The sequence below is a fragment of the Camelina sativa genome, chromosome 6, assembly GCF_000633955.1.
Source record: "Camelina sativa cultivar DH55 chromosome 6, Cs, whole genome shotgun sequence".
Taxonomy (NCBI): domain Eukaryota; kingdom Viridiplantae; phylum Streptophyta; class Magnoliopsida; order Brassicales; family Brassicaceae; genus Camelina; species Camelina sativa.
Genome location: NC_025690.1, coordinates 2,535,300 through 2,540,252, shown reverse-complemented (window position 1 = coordinate 2,540,252; position 4,953 = coordinate 2,535,300). Strand labels below are relative to the sequence as shown.

The 4,953-nt window shown below is 39.5% G+C and overlaps 1 pseudogene; it reads left to right on the top strand.

Moving 5' to 3' along the window:
• The window catches only part of LOC104793883, a 25,458-nt pseudogene that overhangs the window by 18,218 nt on the left and 2,287 nt on the right, over positions 1 to 4,953 (top strand).

The following is a 4,953-nucleotide window of genomic DNA, read 5'->3' as shown; positions in this document are numbered from 1 at the left end:
GGGTTCTTCCGCAAACCGAGGGTTAAGCTCTTGGAAATATCTCCACTCCGCCGCATCAGAAGGATGATTCATTTCTCCCTCTTTTGATTGGTGCTCCGCATGCCATCTCATTTCCGCTGCAGTCTTTTGGCTCTGATACATTCTCTTCAACCTATCAGCAATAGGTAGATACCACATACGACTATATGGTACTCTTATTCTCCGTCGGTCCTCCTTAGGCTTCCATCTTGGTGAACCACAAAATAGACATGTCTCTTCCTTTTCGTCTTCTTTCCAGAAAATCATACAATTGTTAATACAAACATCAATTGTATCATATGGAAGGCCTAAATTACGCATCAATTTCTCTACCACGTAATGTGAACTAGTAGACTGGTTGTCTTCTGGTAAATAATCCATCAAAATTCCGCAAACCGAATCTACTAACTTTTCACTCATATAATACTCCGCCTTATTTTGCATGACTCGAGCAGCTAATGACAATTGCGAGTGACCTTCACGACAACCATCATATAAAAGAGTTTTTGCACTATCTAACAAGTCGTAAAATTTCTGCGAATGGTTTTGTACCGGTTATTCCACATTCTCATAACTATCATTTTGATGATAATTATCATCTAAACCCACATTATAACGAAATGCATCATTCACCATATCCACATATGGATCTTCTACTATATTACCCATTTCTTCATGACTCCCATCATACGTCCTATCAGTATAACTACTTCCTATATCCAAATTGATTTCTTCTCCGTGGTTATACCAAACATAATAATCTGGCATAAATCCATTACTAAACATATGACTTATAACTCTTCTACCTGAGAGACATCTATTGTTATTGCAAACACTACATGGACAAAGAAACTTACCCCCATTATTCTGAACTGTATCTTGGCTACTTGCAAACGATAAGAATTGGTCCACCCCCACTTCGAATTCAGATAAAAAATTTTCCGTCACTTTATCGAACCTCTTGTACATCCACTCCTGATAATTACCGCCATTACCACCATAATTGTAATATCCCGCCATTATAAATATATATATATATTATATGAATATATATATATATATATATATATATTTTGGGAGAAAATATAAGATTCTATAAAGCCAAACTTTTTTTTTTTTTAGAATTTTTTTTTATGAAAGGAAAGTGACTTGTCTCGGAAATCGGAATGAAGAGAACAAATGAGTGCAACTCGTTTTTATAGACTTTCCTAGGTGACTAATTGGCGACTCCTTCATAAAAGTTGGTATACCAACCCCCACATGGAAAACATGTTTTTTTAACTATATTTTACGACTATTTGGCGACTACAAGATGACTATGGAATGACTTGCCGCATGAGTCGCCGTGCAGTCACCAAATATATGACTACCTAATGTGGTTGGTACCGTAGTCGTTAACTTGCGACGACATAATTCCATTAACAAAATAGTCGCTTCGTAGTCGCTAAAATACGACCACCGTACCGACTGCATCAGTTAGTCGCTATAGAGTGACTCAGTAGCGACTAATTACTTGTAGTCACAAAATAATCGCCAATTTGTCACTATGTAGTCGTTATTTTTGGCGACTTCATATGTAGTCGCTATTTGTAGTCGCTAATCATTTGTTTTCTTGTAGTGTGGTAATTGGCGATTGTTTGTGGTTCATGACATGCTGTTTTATGTCAATACTTTGCTTATGCCGGATACAGAGACTGCCTGATGTAATAAAGAAGATCTCAAAAGTTTTAACAGATACAGATGATCTTTCTGAATTCTTACAAAGCTATTTTGCTGGACTCCTTAATAGTATTGACAGAAAAATGCTTCATGTAGACGATAGTTTTCTTCAGGAACAAGCATTGCCGCGTATTAAGCTTCTCGTTGAGATGATGGACAAGTATCTCAACGCACATCTGCCGAAGATTATGCTTCTCCTTATCCATGCCATTGAGAAAGATGCACTTCAGAGCCAGGATCTCTCGATCTTGCATTTTTTAACAAACAAGATGGCTGCCAAATCGCAATCTAGCATGAAGAATATGATCTCTCAGGTTTTTGCGGCATTTATACCCTTCTTAGAAAGAGAGAATGAATGGCTCGACAAAGTGGTGAAGATTCTTGAGGCACTAGTTTTGAAGAACAGAGATATTCAAAAGCAGCACCTCTGTGGGATTCCCAGCTTACCTACCATACCTTGTTTAGAAGAATTGAACCAAGCTATTGCAGGAGCACGTGGATCAATGAGCCTGAAGGATCAGTTACGGGATATTGTAAATGGTATGGAACATGAGAACGTGAATGTCAGGTACATGGTGGCATGTGAGCTAAGAAAATTGCTGTACTGTAGAAATGAAGGTGTTGCTGCACCGATTGCTTACGAACTTGTTTCAGACATGGAGTTCTTGAGCACATTGATCACATCTTTATTACAGAATTGTGCAGAAGAATCACGAAATACAATGGGTCAGAAATTTGAGTTAGTCTATGCAGATTTTCTTGGAGCAATAGGTGCTATTGACCCCGCCAAACTGAGAGTTGCTTCATACAATCATAACTGAGAGTTGCTTCATACAATCATTTTGATGTCCTATTCTCAGATGATGATCTTATATTTGAGCTCATTCACAAATACTTGGCAAGAGATTTTAGAGCTGCACATGATACTATCATACAAGACTCAGCTGCTTTTGCCATATAAGATTTACTAAAGTTTGCTGGTTGTATGCCATCATTAGCTGGGATTGTTGTGCCACACGATGTATCTGATTCTGGTGGATCTGACGCGAATAAACAACGGGGAGAAGAACTGTGGCACCGGTTCTCAGACGAGATTAAAGAACTAATAGCTCCATGCTTGACTTCAAACTATAAGCTTCCGAAAATTTCTAGCCCTGAATCAGAGTTTCCAATTTATCGGTCTTCTATGTCATTCAGAAGGTGGGTATCCGACTGGATAAAGAAATTGACAACATATTCACATGAATCCAGTAGAAAGATGATATTTGAGGCTTGCCTAGGCATAGTGTATCATGATATGCAGATAGCTACTTATCTTTTACCATATTTGGTTCTTGATATTATTGGAAATACAAGTATAGGAAAAGAAAGAATTAAGGAAGAGATCCTTTCTGTTCTTGATCCTGCTGCGTCAGAAAACAGTTTTGGTGTTGGCCAGAGTGCAGTTTGTGTTCAAGCTGTTTTCACGCTTCTCGATAACCTTGGCAAATGGGTTGATGATGTGAATCAGAGAATAGCATCTTCGGAGTTGTCACTCTCATCATCTTCGGATTCGTCACTCTCGTCATCTTCGGAGTCATCAGGCGAATCTGCAACAGAAGATGAGTCATCAGGCGAAGAAGCAACAGAAGATAATGAACAAGAGAAACTTCGTTTACAATGTAAAAACGTGTTGGACTTTTTGATTGCTATTCCCAAGGACAAGCTTGCTAAGGCACCATTCAAGTGTCAAGCTTATGCCAGGTCATTGATGTACCTCGAATCCCATGGACGTGAAAATCCAGGCTCCTCAAATCCAGTAGCAGGGAACACCTGCATCTTTGAAAACGCTGATGTTTCTTCTCTAATGGAAATATACAGCTGCCTTGATGAGCCTGATGGTCTTTCGGGCTTCGCAAGATTAAGTAAATCGTTAAGTTTACAAGACCAATTGTTGATAGATAAGAAATCTGGTAGCTGGGCAGAAGTTTTTATTGCATGTGAACAAGCCCTTCAGATGGAACCAACATCAGTTCAAAGACACTTAGATGTTCTTAATTGCTTACTTAACATTTGCCACTATCAGAAAATGGTCACTCAAGTTGACGGACTAATTTTCAGAGTACCTGAGTACAAGAAAACGTGGTGCACACTAGGTATACAAGCTGCATGGAGACTTGGAGAGTGGGACTTGATGAATGAGTATCTTGGTGGAGCAGATGAAGAAGGCCTACTCGATAGTAGCTCAGATAGTAATGCCTCTTTTGACAGAGATCTCGGCAAGATTCTCCAAGCAATGATAAAGAAAAGTCAACACTCTGTAGCTGAGAGGCTAGAAATGTCCAAACAAGCTCTAATTGCTCCTCTAGCCTGTGCAGGCATGGACTCCTATGTAAGAGCTTATCATTTTGTTGTCAAACTTCACTTGCTAAGGGAGGTAGAGGAGTTTGAGGTGCTTTTTAACGAGGGTTCGTTTAGTACAAGTGATCCGGTGTTTCCAAAAGTAGTAGCTAACTGGGAGAACCGGCTCAGATATACTCAATTATCATTGTGGACAAGGGAACCTCTCTTAGCTTTCCGAAGGCTTGTCTTTGATGTCTTTAAGCTTGGTGCTGAAGTTGGAAACTGTTGTCTTAAATATGCAAAGCTTTGTCGTTTGGCTGGAGACTATGAATTAGCTCGAACGGCAATTAGGAAAGCTCAGGCTTCTGGTGCACCTAATGTTCATCTGGAAAAGGCAAAGATTCTTTGGATCACTGAGCATCGGAAAGATGCCATTACAGAGTTACAGGCGTCTCTAATGAATATGCTGCCTAATATGCTGCCCAAGGAGGTTGTTTGGTCTAGTGTAATTTCCTCTGTTAAAAACTTATCGATAGCTCCGCCAAGTTCAACTACTGATGTTTTCAGTGACAAAAAGGAGGTTGCGAAGACTCTTCTTTTGTATGTCAAATGGACCCATTACAATGGTTTAAAACAAAAGAATGTTTTAGAGTTTTGCAGCCAACTAGTCAAGGAATTGCATCCATGGGAGAAGGGATATTCCCACTTGGCTAAGTATTATGATGAGCTACATGTTGATACAAGAGGTTGTTTTGCCTCCGGGTGGGATTACCTATATGAGGGAATGTATTTCTATGCTCAAGGCCTTATCAGTGGGTACAAGAATCTCTATGAAGCTCTTCCGAGGTTGCTTACACTATGGTCTGAGTTTTCCGATTTCTACCAGAAGAGTGG